This window comes from Dromaius novaehollandiae, chromosome 2 (assembly GCF_036370855.1).
Source record: "Dromaius novaehollandiae isolate bDroNov1 chromosome 2, bDroNov1.hap1, whole genome shotgun sequence".
NCBI lineage: Eukaryota > Metazoa > Chordata > Aves > Casuariiformes > Dromaiidae > Dromaius > Dromaius novaehollandiae.
Genome location: NC_088099.1, coordinates 9,513,427 through 9,534,908, shown reverse-complemented (window position 1 = coordinate 9,534,908; position 21,482 = coordinate 9,513,427).

Sequence of the window (21,482 nt, the reverse complement as noted above, 5' to 3'; positions counted from 1 at the left end):
GGCGGCGGCGGCGGCGGCGGGGCCGGGGCGGCAGGTGAGTGGCGGCGCGGGGGGCGAGCGGCGGGGGCGCGGGGCCCTGCTTAGTCATGTCAGCGCGGCGGGGCTGCCGCCGGCGGCGGGTCCGGCCGGGGGAGGCGAGGCGGCGCTGGCGGCGGCGCCGCGGCGCCCTTGCGGGAAGCGGCGCCCCGGCTTTGTCTGCGCCGGCCGAGCCCGTTTTCCCCGTCGCGGCGGAGTCTTGGGCGAAAAGTTAACGTCAGCGGGACACTGACGCTAAAAACGGATCGGCGAGGTGCCACGGGAAGCTTCAAGCTCCCGAGTGCCGGAGTGCGTATCGGGCAGACGGCCGTCTCAGTTATGCGGTGCGTGCGTGTGGTGTGGCGGGGGCTATTTCTCTGACAACTTCCACTTCTACATTTCATAACTTGTTAGCAGCTGGCTGGCCTTTTATTCCAAATAATCTATCCCCTGGCTACTGTTATTAAGTCCTGCTTGAGCCTTCTACCTGCTTCTTTTATCACGCTGCTTGTGATTGCGAGTGGGATCCTGGGCCTCGCAGTGGAAAGCAAAATATAAACCCAGCAGGCAGCTTTCCACATGCCCCAGCTCCTTGCAAGGACGCACGCCAGCTCCAGCCTGCGAGCCTTGCGGCAGCGTTCCCGCGGGCTCTACCTGCCCTGGCACCCAGCTTCTCCAGATGGTCCCGCGCTAACATGTCCAAAGAGCTTTTGGCTGTCACCTGGAGTGAGCGTGGCTGCGAGGAGCCGGCAGTCGCTCCCGCAACGCTCAGCCTGCAACGCGGGTCAGCTCCGGGTGGGAGGGAGGCAGCGAGCGCATAAATATTAAGAAATGGTGATGAGGACGTGAGCCGGCGTAGTGCCCTTTCAGAGAGCTGGGGAGAACACACAAATGAAGCAGATGTTCTGGGGCGTAGCACATGCGTCCTGCGCTGCTGGTACTGTGGAGGGTAAAACCAAATGGCAGCTTTCTAGAGTTTCTTCTAAATCCCTCTGAACTTCTTAATGAAAAACAGCAAAGTAACTGTTAGCAAGGACTGAATAAAGGAGATGTCTGATATTATGGCTTCTCCATGCTACCGAGTGAAACAAAGGGAGCATATGCAAAAAAAGGTTCAGGAATTTTTGTCAGTGGGGGGAATTGGGCCCATACTGTCACTTTTTGGCTGTGTCTGCACTAGTAAACGACACACAGCCAGGGCACAGGCTCTGTTGCACATCTACCCCCCGTTCAGCCCATTCCTTGGCACTGCTTTGGCCCTTGCCAGGCAGCAGCCTTGCAGGCAGGCCCTAGGCATGGTCTGGGGGGCAGCATGGGCCTGAGCTGTGCTCACTAACGCACAGGCACGAGGCCTCCCTGTTTTGGTGGGAAGAGAACTCACCCGTAGAGACTCGTGCTGTGACGCTTGTCCTCAGCGCCAGAGAACAGGACCTGGTCCATTGTATTTACTAGAAAAGATGGAGTCTTTGAGACTGTAACATAATTTCAGAAGTATACTGCCATCTTTTTAGGGCGAGATCATTATTTTCTCACTTACGCACATGAATACTTACAATTTTTGAATGGGTAGTCTTTTCACTTACAACTCAAAGGACAAATGGGTTTTGCATGCTTTCATAAAGCTGCCTGATTTAAAATTCCTGGTCTGTAAGGTGCCAGACATCCTTGATTATCATTCAATTGATCAAAACACTTGGCAGTTCCTAGGACTGAGGGATTTCTGTTGCATGGGCCCTTCCTGGAGAGTCATATGAAGCCCAGAATTAACAGAATTAACCGCAGACTATGGAATATGTGCTTCTAGGAAGATATTAGTTCTTTTGCTTTAGGAAGAAGCACAACAAAATAGTTTTAGAAGAAAATGGAAATAAAATGTATTAAATCTGAGGAAGTAAAACTGGATTATGATATAATGAAAATTTATTCATATTTTCATTAACTTACTTACTGGACTTCTGAAAATTTATATCAGCAGATTCTGGAGTTGAATGGCTCAGCTGAGTACTAACTGGAAATAGAAAATGTAAGCAAATATCTATATAGCACCGCAGTACAAGACATTGACTAAGATGATTAGGGGACCGGAGCACATGACATATAGGAAGAAGCTGAGAGAACTGGGCTTTTCAATCGTAAAGAAGAAAAAGCTAAGGGGGAAATCTTGTCGCTGTCTTCAGCTATGTAATGGGAGAATGTAGAGATGGTGGAGGCAAACTCTGCTTAGAGGTGCACAGTGATAGGACAAGATGCAATAGACACAGCAAGAGTGGTCAAATCCTGAAACAGGAGCCCAGAAAAGCTGTGAAATCTCCATCCTTGGAGATACGCAAAACTCAGCGGGACAAGGCTGGGAGCAACCTGATCTAACTTTGAAGTTGGCCCTTCTTTAAGTGGGGGGTTGGACTAGATGGTCTTCAGGGATCTGTTCCAATCTAAATCATTCAGTGATTTTGTGTTTCTATAATCTTTGAGTAAGCTCTTTGAATGCACCATATTTTGGAGGTGGACAAATGTTGTTATTGTGAAGGACAAAATCCTGTTTATGCTCTACACATTAGTAAGCCCATTAATTTCATCAGGACTGTTGATATTCATAAAGTGAGTGAAATGTTGGCATCTGTAGCAATTTGGTTATGTTTATGGAATGATCACGTCTACGAAACTCTCTAGGGAAAGGATCTACATTACAAAGTCAGGATTATCCCACATCCTCACTGATGGTGCCAGAGGTATAAAAAGTGACACCACTTACTTAGGCTGAGCAGGGTTCCTTCCAACAGAGACCATTAAAAGCTGCTCTTCACTAAGTACCATTTACTGGCGGTACCTTTCCATTCAAAACGTCCTTACATTACCAAGTATTGTTTAGCGGAGGAACCTTTCTATTCAAAATATCCCTCAGTAGCTGGTTGCTGGAGGCTGGGAGGGAATTCCCCAGGCACAATCACTGCAGTGCCACTTCCTATTTTCACCTCCAAGTAATGCCCGTAGCTTGCTGGTGGGGACAGGTCTGAATGGACTTTCAACATGAATCAGTATGCAGATCTTTTGGACCCCTTTACGTATAACTGGCAGAAAAGTGTAAGGAGATAGCTAAAGAGATGTTTTTGCTGAGCATACTTAGTCGATAAAAGAGAATTAAGTCTACAGGGCAGGTTGAACTGCCAGGTTAAATGGGCATTAAAGGAACACATATGTTCACTACATATATACATACACCAACAGAGAGAGCTCTGCTCAGTTGCCAGCCAGACTGCTCAGTAGGTGTTCATCCTATCAATGCAATTACTAAAACTCAGGTAACCACCACTTAAATTTCATATTACATTCATCAACTCCAGCTCCCATGTTTTACATCCAGACATGCATTTTGAACACGCTTGCACACTACCAGCTCCTTTCCTATTACAACAAACTGTTCAAATACAGACACGCTTGTAATGCACAGCAGAACAAACTGTGAGGTTGTTCTCTTGCCCTCAGAGGCCATCTACACACCTGACCCTCGCTCTCCTCTCTCCAAGAACAAGCCACGACAGGCAATACCTGCATTGTGGTTGATTCTCACGATGCCCCAGTTGTGGCTTGGTTTGAATTTCAGTATCTAGTGGTGTTAGAAATGTGATTCTGGGAGGGGAGAGGAGGAATGCTAACCCTCCATTTTCATGGACATGTAACCATTTTAAAGAAACTTTAATCTCGTCATCTTAATTAATTTTATAAAACGTTTCTCAGGTTTGGGGTGGTATCTCCAGTTGGGAAGAAGATTGGATGATTGCCTCCCTCTCCTCAGTGCAATAGTCCATGAATTAGAGCATTTACATGGGGCGTAGGAAATCGAAGTTCAAAGCATTCCAGTTTAGGCTATCTGCTTGAATCATGATGTCCCATGTCCCACATGAGTGTCTTAATTGCCAAGTGGCTGGCTATTCTGAGGAGCTCTCTCTCAGGTCTCTTCGACTGAAGCTGTTTAATAATTGCATATTTACTGGAGCATGGACTTACCCCAGGATCTCTAACATCCCAATCTAGTGCCACAGCAACAGGGGGACAGAGTCAGTCTTTCTCTCACAGAAACTTGTAACTACTTATTGCAAAGTGGAGCAATTCCTCCTGACTGAGAAGCAGAGACTGATCCTGCACTTTCGTAGTAGGACATGCAGCAGGACTGTGGGAGTACGCCAGGGCAGGAACAAGACCTGAGTGCTCCACATGCCCAGCGAGGGCCCTCACAACTGACTCATTTGCCAGACTGGGCTCTCTTGCTCCAGATGCTTATGAGGAACTTTGAAGTGTCTCTCTGTTTGCCCTGAAGTGGAAATGGAAGCAAAAAATTGAAATCCTGTTGTCATTTTATTTGTATGGCAGGAAAACCATTCCTCATCCAGTCTCTAATGGCAGGTCTAATTGGGATTAGGGCATGCAAGTCTTTAGGAATTGTCAAAGTTGTATGAACTCAGTGGTGTAACTAAAGTATTGTTTAATTTCTGCAATAGAAACAAGGCAGAACAAGAACAAAGGCTGTTTAACAGAGCAGCCTATTTGCACAGTCTTGCACAGAGCATAGTCCTCTCTTGTGTAGACTCCCTAGTAAGTCTCTTTCCTCATAGTCCTCGTGTCTCTTGAATTTGGCCACAATTTATTACCCAGCCAACCTAAAGGGAGGATGGACTGCCAAACAGTACCTTGCATTATTGTGCATGTCTCAGTAAATGGACTGTCAGGAGTGTTTATCTATCTTCCTGCCTAATGTGAATTAACTCCTGCTGGAATTAACCCGTAGTTTTTGCATATCACAAAACACGTTTATGATCAAAGGAACAGATGGGATGTAACTTCATAAAGTATTACAGGCAACTCCCACATCATTCACTGCTGCAGTTAAAGTTGCTCTCTGTGTAAATAAATGAAATACAAATAATTTTATAACCTCTTTCATACCTTAAGGGACAACATTAATCATCTGTGTAATTCCAGGAGAGTCAGCAGAGCTATGCTAGGCATCATATTAGGTTTTAGTCAAAGGTGCTTTGCAGTGAGTAGTTATGACAGTAATGCAATAACTTGGAACCTGCCTCAGGGGTACTGCCCTCATAAGGCCGCCACAGTTTTCATTTATTATTCTGGTGGTAGCAAGTACTTAACACATATATCCACCAGCAGCTGTAATCTTCTTTATCTGTGGTCAGGCCATGAAAAGTATGCCTTCCGTGACTCCGACGGACTTAGTCTCTGCAGGTTGTTGCAGATCACAATGGAAAAGTATCCATATTTCTGGTCTTAAAAAATCGTGATGTCCCATGTCCCATATGAGTGCCAAGTGGCTGGCTATTCTGAGTAGCTGTCTCTCAAGTCTCTTCTACTGAAGCTTTCTACTTTCTTTCTTTTTCTTTCTACTTAAAAAATGTCAAAATATATTGTGCTTCTAGGAATACATGGTATCCTGCAGTTCTGTCAATCTTCTAGAACAGCAGGCATATAAAAAAATAATAAAATGTGTATGGAAGAGTAGGTAACTCCAACTTAATACATGAGCTTTGGCAATCGAAGCTGCCAATGCAAACAAACTATCAGGAATCTGCCAGGGAGACAGATGGCATGATGACAGAAAATGGATGGATCTCTAAAACTCAATTATCATTTCAGTTTAGCCCCTTTTTCCTTATGCCAAATTGTGGAAGAGATTTGTTTATCTTGAGCTTTACGCCTTTTGGCAGACAATTTGCATAGGTGTGAAGCTGTAGGAAAGATTGTGATAGTGTTAGGCTGAACATGGGCTTTTTTGTTGTGTGTTTTCCTGGCTACCATTCTGCTTCATTGCAGGTTATAGGATTCTGAACCTTTATTTACATAAAACCTTTCATAGTCTGGATATGTTCTTTCAGAGCTCAGGGAAAAAAAGTTTTAAGATCCGTTTACTCCAATAAGGACAGAAATCTTTCTAAATAGTTTTCCATCCTGCGGTTCTTCCAACTTTTTCCCTATACCTCCTTCCTTCCCTTTCCATATTCTCCTGCCCCCCCAAATATATTCTGTGGACCTCTAAAGCTAGGGAGGTACCTAGGGAGGTAATTAGCAGAATGTTTCCTGGGAAGAAGAGGTATTGCAGGGATTAGTATGGGGATGTAGCTAGGAGATGGCTGGGACACAGTCAGGGTCAAGGGATGGGGTAAAAGTGGGAAAGCTCTGTCAGAGGAGGGAGAGGCAGACCAGAAAGCAAGAGCAGAAGGAGCTCAAGGTCTGCAAGAGCCATAGACCTCAGCCACTGTCTTTCAACTTCTTGAGCAAAGCTGCAGAATGGGAGAAAATCACAGTGCTGAGAGGGAGCAGCTTGGCACAAAGTGGTTTGCAGCATCTATGGGCTGTGCTACATACCCTGCTCGCTCCCAGTGCTGTCCCGATCCTGCTCCCTTCGGCTTCTCAGCAGTAGGTTCACCATGCCCATGTCAACCGGGCTTTGTTCCTCAGTTTGAATGACTTCTCCAAGCCACAATTAGGGTTCAAGATTGGTTTTGTTATTGTAACAAAGTGGCAATGTGAGTGAAAATGAAACCACTCGTGTCAGCCCCCATAGAGATAATCTCTTCAGTGGGAGATTCTTTTTTCTTCTTCCACCTCAATAGCCTAATTTCTTTATGTGCTGTCTCCTTCCCTGGAGGTTTCTGAAACAGCTACAGAGACATCTCTACAGTGTACCTGCCAATGAAAGATTGGCATAGTTGATTGTACAACTTTCTCAGCTTGAGTTTTGCTGATGAGTGAGTGTAGCACATCCATATTCACACGCTGTTTCCTTCCAGCTGCGGAGTGTTTTCTTCCCTCCTTGGTTATTAGGCAGACCTGTACACATCCCTGTCCCTGCCTGCCTAGGCTGTGCGGATCAGCAAAACTGCTGTTAGTTTAAGCAAGGTGAAATTCTCAGTATTTTCAAGCCATGTAACAGGGCAGGCTTTCCACCTGCCTATATCTCATTAGAGAATACAGGAAAGCTGTGGGCTTTTACTTATTTATTTCATCTCCATGTTATTTAAGCAACTGAGAGCCTCGTACAAATGAGAGATATTTGAAAGCTAGAAAAAAATCAGATGGTAGGATATGACCATGTGGGTTTTCTGCAACAAGAATGAGTCTGCTCACATGCCTTTGCAAGAAAAGGGTTTGCAAACATCTCCTCTGGGCTGACAAAAAGCTTGCCTCTTGATCACAGGCGAAAGACAGCAAACTTACTCTCAGCTATTTGAATAGGGACAGCAGTTTTTAAAGGACCCAAAACATCCTTTCTGTCATAGAATTTGACAGGATTGTGTTAAAAATATTTTATTTTGGTTCCTTCTCCTTCAGCAGGCACCTGATCAAGCAATGTCTTCTTGTTACATCTATAAAATTCTCTGAACCCATGGGATGAAAGCACTTGTATAAATGTGTCTCTCTTTTTTGCAAGGATTTTTATCAGTAGTATCATTATTTTTGACAACCAGTATTCACTACTTTGACAGCAAAATGTTGTCAAACATTTATTTTAATTGTCTAGCAATGCATTTTATTATAAAATAGCTGTTTTTTTTTCTGCCTGCTACTCCTAGACTCTGGGTTGGTACGCTGTAACTCAGAAGCGACCACCCTGAGCTGCAGCAGTTCGCTAGCGGCTCCTGTTCAGCTCCAGCCTGGGGACATGGTGTGTGACAGCAGCAATGTGCATGTGCAAAAGCTGGCGGGGGAAAACCAACCCAGCAAAGGCGGCCGTGGCCAGGGTCTCTGAGCTACCCTTGGATACAGCCACCAGACTCCAAGGGAGCTGCTGGCACCTGCTGCCCGTGAGCTTCCTCTTCTTTTACAGAGCTTCCCACCCCGTCCACGTTTCTTCCGGTGCCTCCAGGTAGAGGGAACATGCCTTGTAATTCTTGTCCGTATGGCGATTTCAGTATGGGACTTGAAAGCCAAGGGATCTGGCTTGTTAAAGCTGGTGGCTTCCTGAGTGCACGGAAGGCATGCTTTTCCTGCCTGCACATATCACAGGCCACAGGTTCCTCTTCTGTGGTTACCTTTACTTTGAGGTTTAGACTGCAGCACAGTGGGTCTGAACTCAGCTGAACCAAAAAGGTGACTTCCCTATCAGAATTTCATGAGTAAAATGAGTCTAAATCTTCCTCTTCAATACCATTGAACTCTTTCAGTGTCTCTTCTGAGTGTACTTCATGGGGTGTCTTCCATTAAAAGAAGATATTATTCATCTGCATTTTAAAAGCCAGGCCTTGTGGAAACAAAGAAATCTGGCTATGTTTTTTTAAAAGGACTCCTCATCTGACCTAATGCATCTTCAGAGCTTCCTGGAGAGACTGCCAGTGTCCTTCCTCCTCCGCACACTCCAATATATGCTAATGCCTCTCTTTTCTTCTATGCTTTATTGAGCACTAAAACAGTTAACATGGTCTTTTAAAACATCACCACTAGCAGCTGACTTGGCGATAGGGTTATGAATGTCGTTTTGTAATCACAGCCAATCACTCATTAGAGAAATGTCAAAAAAACCCACTTAGCATTTTGCGGCTTTAACGCCTTTCATGCAGCATTCACCCATACTATATCTCATATCCCGCAGCTTTGACTCCTAGCACTGTATTCAGTCTTGCAGAATTGCCCACATACACATGCTCCCCATCCCTCCTGTTTTGGCCACGCTGCAGCAAGTCTGGCCTCAGGTCGTCCTTCTTCTGCTGTTGGCCTCTGTGCAGCATGGCCACAGCTTCACGGTGTCCATAAGGGGACTAGGGCTTGAGACGGCTGTGAGGAGGAGGCACAAAGACATGTGGTCCTTGCCACGGTGCACGTTCTCCCTTTTTAGGAGACTTTCTGGCAGCCTTTCTGGTTTTTTGAGAGCTGTGGCTCTAAGAAAACATCGGGATGTCCTTGCCCCAGATAATCCCTCCTCCCCAGTGTCGGCCATGCCTATTAAACGTTGCATTACAGCACCAGCTTAATGACAACGGAATTACAAAAGGCCACACCATGGGTTGTAGAGAACCACAAGGAGTTCATTAAGGTGCATCCAGCAAACAATTCCTGATACACATCCAGCTGGAATATTTTACACAGGTGAGGTTTAGTGAGAAGGCTTGGATTATGTAAACAGAGGTAACCATCGTGGCGCGCCACTAGAGGGGTGTCCGGGATTCTTTCGGATTCTGGGATTACTTGTACTGAACTCGAGAGATCATCATTTGCCAAATAGAAGAATTTATTAGATCTAAGCAGTTCTACGCATATGACAGACACTGGACAACACTAAACAATTAACACCAGACAATCTACAAGTATAACAAAGCTAGAAAGTATAGCAGAGCTAGAAATATAACTGAACTAAAAATAGAATACACATATCAGAACTCTGTGTTTAAGCCATGGATGCACGGTACAATGACTCTTCCCGCCCTTTCCTTGTCCTTGTCCTCCAGTATAGTTTTCCCTGGATTGTTCTCACCATGCTTGAGCAAGACGATTCAGGTTCTCCCTGGCAGCTGGCATCAGGGGCGTCCCCGCTGATGGGTGGGTTGCCGGGTCCGCAGGCCAGCTGATGGCGAGTCTGAGTCCACACCAGAAGTATGTGGCTTACTCGCTTTATCCTTCCCGGGCTTAGTTCATTATTCAGTCAAACAGTCCCAGACCATGATTACACAACAGAACCAGTGGCCTCAGCCGATAACAATATGGTCAACAGTATGGTCAACAGGGTGGTCAACAGATAACAATATACATGATCAACAGATAACTGTAGGGATGTTCAGCAAATAACCCAGGGCAAAATTCTAGATGTTTACAGTGTGAGGCTGCGGTGGCACTTCTCCTTTGCTCACTAGGTTCGCTCCGCACTCCTGGGGTCATTGGAGGGCTATGGCAACCCCACAGTGTGGTGACTCTGGCCATGGTGCCCCCGGGGTCCCTAAACTCTTGGGAAGTGCCCCAGAGCAAACCTCTCTTTTATGGGCTGCACCATCCTGAGTCCCACGCTTGCCTGTGTGGCGCCTATCAACCATCAACATGTCTAGTTTTATTATAAAAAATTATGGCAGCTGTTTTCTGTGAGAAGTAGATAAGGAAATAGATTTCCTTAAGCAATCTCTGGATCTGGATGCATCTCTTCCATTTGTTTTAGGGAGGATTTTTTTTTAAATGTAGTAAGATCTTTTTATATAACTAAAATATGTAAAACATAGATATCTAAAATCTCTGGACTGCTTAGGATATCTCAGAAAGACATTCCTATCTGAATCAAGCTTTCTTTTCTTTATCTGAGTAATTATAGTAGCTTTTACATCCTTTATCCTTTTAGAGTCAAGAGAGAAGAGGGTGAGTTTTTGTTGTACAAAAGCAAGAAACAGAGTAGGAATACGCATACGAAACCGGTGAGAGTATGATAACCCTTTGATATTCAGCAGTTGGATTTTCTGTGAATATCTGACTCTACTCTCAGAGGGTAGGAGAACCATGTGGTAGCTGGGCTCTTTTTGGAGAGAGTGGATCATTGTGTATCCTGTGATATAGCTAAATATTTGCATAGGTTAGATCCCAGTTTGGTGATTTTTATCATTTAAGTGTTACACACATTGTATAAATCATAAATTATAAGCACATATATATATAAAGCGTAAGATGTGTAGAATGCTACAACTAGATCATGTACATGTTAGCAATTGGAACATATTCAGTAGATCCCTTTTTACATGGACTTATTCCAGAAACATATTCAAGACAGTGTGCTTAACTTTGAATATCAAAAATAGGATGTAAGTGTATGCTTAAAGCTACGAATGCGATTTTGGAATATCCTTGAATCAGAGAGAAAGCTTGGGAAAATTGTCACAGAATATAGGAGGCAAATATCTTACACTGTAGAGAAATGTAACTATGGAAATCTCCCTTCCCTTTTAGGAAAAAAGAGTAGAAATGTATCCAATTCTCTGAGCATGAGTGCAAGCAACACCAAGGAAAATATTATACTACACATTTTCAATGAGTTAAATCAATTGACAGCTATCCAGCCACAGAGAAAAAAACGTAATTTTGACTGTGAGCAGCAAAATTGGTCTGCCTAATAGCTAAACATCGGTAAGCATCAGTGTGTCTAATAAAATGCAGATCTCATTATCTGTTTGTTATATGCATCATGAAATAACTGTTCAAGTCGAAAAGTATAAAAATTTGATTTAATTCACTGACATTTCAGATACAACAGGGTCAGTCTGGCCTTATAACAAATAACAGCTTGGGGCAAATAGAAAGGAGTGTAATTGAAGATAAGGCTTTAGCAACATGAGTGGAAAATGTAATAGAGTTCAAGGATACATTAAACAAATGTATGCTGGCCTTCACACTGTAATCACCTAGGTGTGCCATAAGGCAAACAGCAAATGTAATTGACACCCTGAAGGAAGATCATTACAGCTGTGGTGCTTTCTGCCTCAATTTCTTCCATTTGCAACACCAAGAATTCAGACTTGGAAAGACCTGGGACCCCAAGGCTGCTCTAGTTTATATAAGGAACTTGGCAAGCTCTAAATAAACCTAGAATTTTTATTCAGTGGCTTCTTTAGAGGTTCAACGTTTATCTGTGGGTGTCTACCCCAATGTCATTGATTAAAAATGACCAACATAGCCATAAATATATTCATCTTAGCTCATGTCTCCTTCAAAAACCTTAGTCAAGAAGGAGGAAGATAGTCCTTGAAATACATTTGAGGGCTAAGAAATTCAGGCTGTAGCATGCCAAAATCAGAAAGAAGTCCTAAAATTAAAAAAGCAGGTTTCTTACTAGGCTGATTTCCTAGGGAGGTTCAACGTGGTTACATTTTCTTGTGCGTAGTATGACAAGTTGTCCCCTTTTCCCAATTTTGGGACAGTTTCAACCATGTCTGACTGTGTTGTAGAGACATCAGCAATATTGTGGAGGTGAAAGACCTTATTAGGCACTGAAGGTTAGCCATATTGTGAATTTAATCCTTATTTGCCCTTTGCCAGTTCACAGAGGAACTGGACCTTGAGACACAAACCGATTGTAGGCTTTCTTGGTTCAGAGAACTCTTTGTTCATACTGAGGGAGCTTCAGCATATCACAGAGCATATCTTTCCAGTAGCCAGAACATTCTGGGTTTTATAGAACCTTTATTTCCCTGAAAGGCTCCTGGGAACAAATAAGAGAGTTAGAGCCAGGACTGGCCTGCGAGGATAAACAGTATGGCAGCAGTAGTGCTGTGTGTTGGCAGCAGTAGTGCTGTGTGTAGCTCTGATGAGTGAAATCTTGGCACTGAGACCTGTTTCCTTGGACCTCAACTCCTGGTTAGTACTAAGTAGTTGAGATCATTAAAACAGGCTTAGTGTAGATACCTAATCAATAATTCTAATTTCTGAATTGAGGAGTGCCAGACAGTTAAGGACTTAAGTAGCAAACGAGTTACTTCATGATGTTTTCTGCTTGGCATACTAAAAAGGCAGAAAGTTCTAGATATCAATCTCTAATTAAGCTAGCTCTAAGGTCATGTTAAAATTATTTATCAGCTAAGGGCAGCAGTGGATTCTTCATCTCTTGATGTCTTCAGATCAAAATTCAGTATCTTTCAGGAAGTTCCACTTTAACAGCATCTGAAGAGATTCAGCTCAGAGCAAGAGTATTTTGGATGAAATTTAAGGGCACTTTATAAGAAAGGCTGACAAGAAGATCTACTGGTCTCTTCTGGCCTGCAGACTATGTGAATGTGTAATTTTGTTCCAACCATAAGTGTTACCAGAATACCATCAGAACATATTTTTCAAGACTGTTGGTGTAAGTTCTTCATTCCCTTTGAAAATACACATGAGAAAGGAAAATCAGGTTCCTTCCACAGAAGAAGAAAGTGATAGTCCAATCCAGCAACATTAACTACTTGTTTGTGTAGTACAGCAATGAACATGGCCTGCTATCCTCCCAAGACTGCAACCACAAATGTATGGCATATGTGATCATCTACTCTATTTATAACATATTATAGGCACATAATATACCTCTGTGTGAATGTTTAAGCACGTTTAGGCTCCTGTGTCTTTCAGCCACACAGAAAATTCTGATTTATGTTTCATCATTTGGGAAGGCCGGAAGGTAGAAACATCCTCAAGACCAAGGCTGTTTTTAGAGGGAAACGATGCAGTGATAGATTCTGCAACCTGTGATACATCTAAAAAGTTAATCTAAGTGAGCTGTGTGGCCTTAGACTCTACATGTTTGAGCAACTGCACTGAAGATGATGGAGTTGTGGTGAATTTGCACTAGTATATGTCAGCCAGGGAAAGCTTCCTGGCAGAAATATTTTTCTTTGGTTTTAGCACCAGCATTAACACCCTATGTATGGGTTAAGTGTGAATTTCTCTGGTAGTGCAAGCTGCCAGAGAAGCTTATGTAGCGGCTGCCTGCAGTCTCCTACTCCATGGATCCTGGGTCACTGCCTGCATTGTGCCAGCATCAGGAGGTTAATTGAGCCAGGGAAATGATCTACTGAAAAATGACCATTTTTGGTAGGCTTTTTCAGCAAGATGAGCATGGGTCACTATCAAGGCATGGAAACTTGTGTCAATGCAGAAAAAGAGGCAGAAATGAGTAGCCAGGATGAAAAGGAGATCTTGAGGATGTGTAAATCAACCCAAGCTAGACTGCAGATAGGAGGACCTAAGCTAGCTAGCTGCAGTCAACTCCCCCTCCAGCCCCAGCAGTACAGGCCCCTCTCTCATGCCACTTCAGGCCTCATGTAAATCCAGGCTAAACCAGCAGAGGAATAGTTTTCTGCCAGTTTGGCTCACTGTTGGTCAGAGGAGAGTCACAGCCCGTTCAAGAGAATCAACAGGAGTCTGGCAAAAAAAAGCGTGCCAAGGAAAGGAGAGAGCAAAACTGCCCCTTCTCTGAGCAGCAGTGAGCCAGTAGAGCACCACAGCTGTAATGTAATACCACATCTGCAGGCAAATGTCTTCTGTCCTTCCTCTTTCGGGATGAGCAAAACAAACATTTAGCTTACTGGACAACAGACAGAAGGAAATTGATATGATATAAAGGTTTTATCAGCATGAATTTAGGATTTTCACTTTATTCCCAAATGCAAAGCCATAAATGAATAATGGTCGTCATCTCAAATAAGTCATCAGATTCACTCTTCATATTCTGTAACGACACAGAACAATGTGCATGTTCTGAGTCTGTCCCATACTCTGGAGTTCCACCAACTTCAATTGCCTTTTTCTGTATTTATCTATGAATAATGTAAAAATAAATACAAGTGTTTGTTAGTGTCATTTGCGTCACATAATAAAGACTTGGCACAAACAATGCCAAGTTTGTTTCTTTCTGGAGAAACTCATTTCAGTGACTCCAGGTTTCATTAGCTTTTCCAAGTCTGCATGAATGAAAGCTCAAGCTTAAAGGAAAAATTACATTTTCATTGTCTGGCTGATACTAATTTATCCAGATGCAAAGCCTGTAAATGATAGAGATCTTGACACAACAACAAAGAAGGGCTACAGAGATAATTACCTGCCACTTTTCACAAACATTCTTTCTCAAACCTTACATAATATACAGAAATCCTCAGATACATTAGTAGGAGCAGAAGCAAGGATTTCTACTGAGATGAGAAGAATGGAGCCTATAAATTACAGCATGACATTATATTTGTGGTGAATTATCTGTTCTTACTCATCGGGAGGACTTGCAGTCTTCTTTCTGGTGCATTACGATCAGGTGCAGAACTCATTAAGAAAATAATATGACTTTTTATATATATGTATACGTATACACACAGACACACGCACACACACACACATAGAGATAGGATTTGTGTTAGTCTGAGGGAAAGATGGGAAGAATCAGCCTCACAGCACATTAGATATATTAGATTTAGGTTAGGTACTAGGAAAGACTTCCTAACCATAGGGAAGTTTCACAACACTAGAGCAAGGTATGGGGAAGGTTGTATAGCCCTTATTACTAGATGTTTTAAAGGAGAGGGATTAATTAGCGGTTCATCATCCCCCCTCCCCATCCATGCAAGTTGCTGCTATCAGCCCTATGTTTGAAGACTCTAACTTTGAAGAGCCCTGCACCATTCTGCATACTCAATTCTCTTATTACCTAAAAACTACTTTGCAGCCCTCCCAGTAGACCTCAAGCAAGCCCTGTAATAGTGTGACACTGTGTTACACTTGTTGGAGGAGAGACAAAAATTCCCACAGCTAGTTTTGATCTTAGAGCAGGAATGGCTTTAGAGAAGTGTAACTAGTGCAGTTACACTGCACACCATCCCTCTAGCATTACTGTATTTTGATAAAGGCATACTCAGCTGCGGCTTAGGGCTGTTTTTTATCCTTGCAATGTGACAAAAAAACATCTCACTCACCTTTCCCTGTGGACTAACATGCCAGACACATTCCTTACCGGTAACAGAAAGAAGTATATCGCCTCCTTTAATGCAAATCTCACTTCTGATTAAAAAATGCCCTTATATTAGATATGTTAATGAAAGCATTCTCACCCCCGCCCATTTATGCACTGTTATAGTAAAGGTATACATTGTTAGTCGACATTTGCAAATCATTTGGTAGCTATTATATTCAAAAAGAAAACTGTCAAACAAATGACAAGGCATTCTCAGTGCAGCTCTGGAACTGGAAGAGAATTGAAAATGAAAACATTAGTTCCAAATGAGCCTTTCAGGATTCAGTGTTGCAGTACAGATAAAAAGAAAGTTTTTAATTATAAATCCTGTTTGCCTTTGCAAGTGGTCCCACTGAAGGAAAGAGAAAATACACACAGACATTTCAAGCTGCAGTATATCCCTCTATGTACGTTTTGCATATTTTTGTTCAGATTACAAAATCAGATTCTTACTCACATTAAGAAACTGGTACGGTGATAATGTAGGAAGCATGCCTTCTGTGATTCTCAACAACTTTCCAGACACAGTGAAACAAACTTCAGCTTTCTGCAAAAAAATAGGGTATGTTGTGAAGATATAATTTATTGGAAAAATAACACCAAGAGAGCCAGCTGCTACCATATGAGTATGTATTATTAACAGAGGGCCGGAAAAAATTTCTGCTCACTGGAGTAAAACAAACATACACTTTAATTTAAGCTCTGAATTTAATTAACTGCAAGAAAAAAAAATCAAACTGTTGTTTTCTCACAACCAATTATACCTAAATAGGATACTGTAGATGCACATGAATTTTTCATATAATCATTTGTGCACACAAATGAGGCATTTATGTAAGCAAAGACTAATTGTCTGCACAAATTTTGTCAACTCAATGCACCTTCATAATGTGCAAGCAGTGCCCATTGCAAAGTAAACATCAGTTTGCAGTTCTACAAACATGATCATAAACTTCTATATACTGAACTGTCATATTTAAGATATATCACGTACTGTGTCTGCTGTGTTTCTAGTACAGATAATGTGCTGTTCAGATCAGTGTGGACTATGGAGATGTGTACAATTTCTGTACAGTCTATTCACTATGGTAACTAAGCCCAGAAATGAGCTCATATTTAGGCATAACTGATCTCTGTGAATGGTTGCACCCATGCAATTACATTGTTGTGGCTGTTTCTGAGCAAAGATTCTACTTAAAGAAAGAGTCCAGTCTTGGGTGTTTTGTGTGTAGATGACGGTTCTGCCACGTGCTTAGCATCTCCCTTAGAATTAAGTTCCTCTGAACTAGTCTCATCCTTGTGTGTCATGCTCAGACCTGTATGCATCCAACAGGCTTGACAGAGAAGCACACCACCACCCGACTGAGCATCCTGTATTATGTGCTGGGCACAAGTCCAGGGATGTGACAGGGAAAGCCTGCAAACCTGCATGAAAGAGGAGGCAAAGAAGCATGTGCTTTCAGAAAAAATGGCAGCTACACGGCAGCTATCAGCACGATGAATACATATTAATGCTAGATGTAGGTGGGTACCTTGTTCTGCACCTTGCTGTGATTGAACAGTGGGACCAGCCCACTGGTTTGACTTCATTCTGTGTGCTGACCTGCTAGCAGCGTCCAGAAATAATTTATGGCAAATACAGGGGATATTTTCCATGTTCAATAACGAGCTTTTTCAATCTAGTTTTCTGTTCTTATGGATCATAAACTAGATCACACAAACAATGCAGAAATTGGAGTTACTCATTTTTGTTAGAAATAGTCTAATTGCTAGAAATTAAATAACTTGTTGACAGATGACTCATTATATATATACAGAAGTAAAAGATGGGTTCATTAATTTAATTACCCTGCATATTTAGAAGCTAATTACAGGGAAGAATTATACATTTTTACTCATGGGAGTAGTCCTGTAAGTGGTCATCTTGAAGCCAACAAAAATGTGGAAAAAAAATAAGATACTTCTAAGTAAGAATATTAATATCACTGCTGATGCCCAACAGCCACTCTAAGTGATGAAAAGTCCAAAATTCAGATATGCAAAACTACTTCTCAGGAGCCACTAACCCTTTTAGGTGTCTAAACATCTACCAGGAAAGCTTTCTATGTGTCTGTTGCTGTGCACTGTCCTATGGCACGTGCACATGCTTTGACTCTGCTGCCCAGCTAGTTGCCTACCTGACAGCTACTCAAGCTCAGATGAGGCAATAACAAGCAACTTGAGAGTGGTAAGTTTGAAACCACTCCAGCCTTTTGCAAAGCAAATGCATGTCCAAAGTCTACAGGCCTCACTGAGATCGCAATACCTTTCTTTTTGGCCTGCTCCCTAATCCATCCTCAGTAGAAGCAGAAGTAATCTGACAGGATGGAATCCTGCATTTTAGTTAAGAATCTGTGCAAGACATTTAACTATCAGAATGAAACATGATGCTAGATTTGTTGAGTAACTTTCAAGTCTTTAACTGCTTTGGCAGAAATACTAATACCAAATAAGCCTACAGCGAAACAAATAACTGGCTGAGTGGAGGTAGGTAGAAATAACTTTTTTGTTATTAAAGTGATTCTGAAAGAAGTAGGAGGAATGTGTAAAGTTTAGTTAGTGAAAGAAGGATACCTCGTTTTTCTTTCTCATGGAAGTGTATTTTTAAGTGCAATCTGATTAGAGTTCATTAGCTTCTGCTGCTTTACTCTTAATTTGCAATACTCTACATAAAAAATTAGATAAAAAACTGTAAAAGATTCCATGGAAATTTCAGTCCATTTAAAACATTTTTACATCATTTTATATATATAATTTTAGTGAATTCAGTTTAAATAGCTTCCAGAAGTTCCACATATCTGTATGTAAAATATGTATACCTATATATTCCATCTTTAGGAGGACTTCACAGGGTCTACTATGACTGTTGTCTCAGAAATGGATTCACACAATGCTGTAAATTAGCTTTCCAAAAGTCTGTTAAGCCAGAGAAGCTAATGTGTGAAATTTTTTTTTAAAAAAAGAAAGTTCTGACAGGGCTTTAAATAGTTTTTTTTTTAATATATGTCATATTATGTCTACTTCTATTTAACCATTAAGCAAAAATGTGCTGTCTCCTACAGCACATTAAAGTTGGCATGAATATTCTGAAACTGGTAGCATGATTCTGCCCCTCAGAAAAAAAGAGCAGTTTTCATTGACTTTTATGGGAAGAACTTACTTTGCTACTTTAGAAAGGAGAAATTCAAATTAGTGATATAGAAGATTAGAAAGCTGATTCTTTAGAAAAAAATAATAGAACCTGTACCCTCTTATGCTTTAAGTTTGACGGCATTCAAAGATTTATTATAAGCATAAAAGTCAATTGACACTGCAAAATACCATGCCAAGATGTATGCTGCTACACTAGTCAAAAGCTGTGAGCCCAGTTTGAAATATTAATGCTAAGTATTGCTTTGTAATGAACTTCAGTGGAAGCAGCAAATACATACATCATTATCTATCATTTTAGAGGGAAAACCTTTTATTTCCATTTTTTATAACTTGATGACAAAATTTTCCTCATTCTGAATATGCTGGGTGTTTTTTGAAATATACCAATTGTTATTCAGAAAGAGTCAGAAGTAGAAAAAATATATATTACATTTTGGGAGAAATCTGTTTACTGCATGACAGTGTTCTGTTTTAAAATTTGTTTTCTTTTGAGGCTGAAGTTATAAAACAGATTTCTTTTTGCAAAGCTGTTTTAGTGAATTCTTAATTTTTCTGTTTACATTGCATTATACTTCCATACTGTAGACGGAATTAAACCTCATTCTTGGATTTTTATCGTAATTGGTCAAAAAGTACAATTCTGGTTAAGATTGGCACCTTACTAACAAGTATCTTTTTTTCTGAAAACTGCTTCTGCAATGGATTTCAATGATTTAAATGTGCAGTGCTCTGACCTTGCATAGCTAACGTGATATTTTGTAGAGTACTGTCAAATTGATGGGATTTTAAGTACCAAATTTAACTCATATTCTTCTGATTTGAGTAGCTGACTAAACAGAAGATCAAAGCCCAACCTGATGCCTCAATAACACAATTTGAGCATTGAGAAAGGGCATTATTATTAAAAATCATGTTCAAAGTGCTAGTTGTTTGCCCTATGCTTCTTTGTCAGTATAAACATAGTGACTGATTTGAAATATTTGTAATCTTTGTGTTGTGCAAAGAACTAAAAATAATGTGCATATGGTAAGCCCAAGGGATAGAAAGGCTAGGGGAAATGTTTACAGCAGCAAAGAAAATAGACTGAAGAGATGAATCAAGAGGACATATAGTTTTGTTTTTTTAGTGTGGAGTGGGAATATGCAATGACATATGAAATGAGATATAAGGAAAGTACTCATGGGAGGAGGGACAATTTAGCAATCGCATTTGAGAAAGAAGATGAAGACAAGTAATGAATGATACCATGAAGAGAAAAGAATAGATAGAAGAAAAATTGGACCAGAGAACAGAAACCTGAGAGACACTGATATTTATGAAAGAAAAGAAGTGAGAACAACCAGTGCTGGAAAATACGGGTGATTACAGAGACACTGTAATCCAAAAGGAAAGAAATAGTAAGCAATAGCGTTAATGATATCCAGGTAGTTCAAGAAGAATAAGGAAAATATTTTACGTTAGGTAGGTGAAGATTTGGGTCAAAGTAGTTCTAATTTAGTGGGAAGATGCCAAAATGGATCAAAAATGGAGTTGAAGAGAGTGGAAATTATGTAACAAGAAAGCAGAGGCCGGACTTGGGAGGCCTGGACGGCGGCTATAGAGGAAGGTTAGGTTCAGAGAAGTGTTTTTCAAAGACAGTCCAGGAACATACTTGGGGTAGAAGAAAATGATCTAAACAAGGGTGAGTCATGAGGACAGAAGGTGAGATAAGAATGTGAATAACTGGATGAAGGGGATAAACTGAGGTTCAAAAGCAGATGGTTATTTCTAGGTTTTTTCTGTACTGACTATGAAAGAGAATGTCATGTAAGAGTTTAATGGCTTTTTACCTCAGTTTTCACAAAAAAAAGTAGGAGATAATCAAGAGGCTAATACAGTAAAGCCTACAACCAAGAGGTGAGATCTCTTTCAGGAACAGAAAAGAACAGGTTAAACAGATATTGATAGGTCAGGTATTTCCTAGATAGCTGGAACAGAAAAAATGCAATGTCTTCATTGAAAAAGGAAGAAAAGGAGGTCAGGAACTTGTATACTATCAACTTTACTTCATTTCCGAGAAAAATATTGCATAAATAATAAACTATTTGCAAACAGATGATTAGCTTCCACCAGGTATTTTTCAAGAACAAAGGTTCAATAAATCTAATTTTCTCCTGGGGAACTGTAACAGGCCGTGTAGGTAGGAGTCAAAAAATAGATGTCCTATATTTTTATTTCAGCCTTTTGATGCCATCTCCATAACATTGCTCTGAAGCATGGCAGGGAAAGATTGTCCACGTAAGACTAATATGAGGGGTCCAAACTCCTTCGGAAAGCACAGTGAGAGCAGGGCAGGATTTACCTGACAATACACAGATGTTTAAAATACATCAGCGAATCAGGGTCTAAAAGTGCTTATTTTTTTCTCTTGACTGTAAAGAGAATTTAAGGTGATTATTTCAGTTTTCTGAGCAGTTTTCTGGAGTTAAGTAAGATTAATCCCCCTCTGGGTTTCAGTGGTTTACTGTATCATTGTAGAAGTTGTTTTGGGTAGGCTTTTAAGGGAAAATGTCTGATTTTGGTAGTAGTCAATAGTTTCATTAATGAGTTGGTGCTGGAATACATAGTATGCCTGTTAAACTTACACAGGGCTCCCAGCTGGGAGGAGTAACAATATTTTAGGACAGGACTGAATTTTGAAAGGTTCTTGACACACTGAAGAAATGGTTTGAAAACACACAGTGTGCAGACTGTAATAATATGTGTACAGCGCGTGCAGTATATTGTCACAGCTCGCAGTGCGTTAGTCAGTAGCCGTTGCTTGGTTTCCCCCGAAGAACAGAGATGAAAG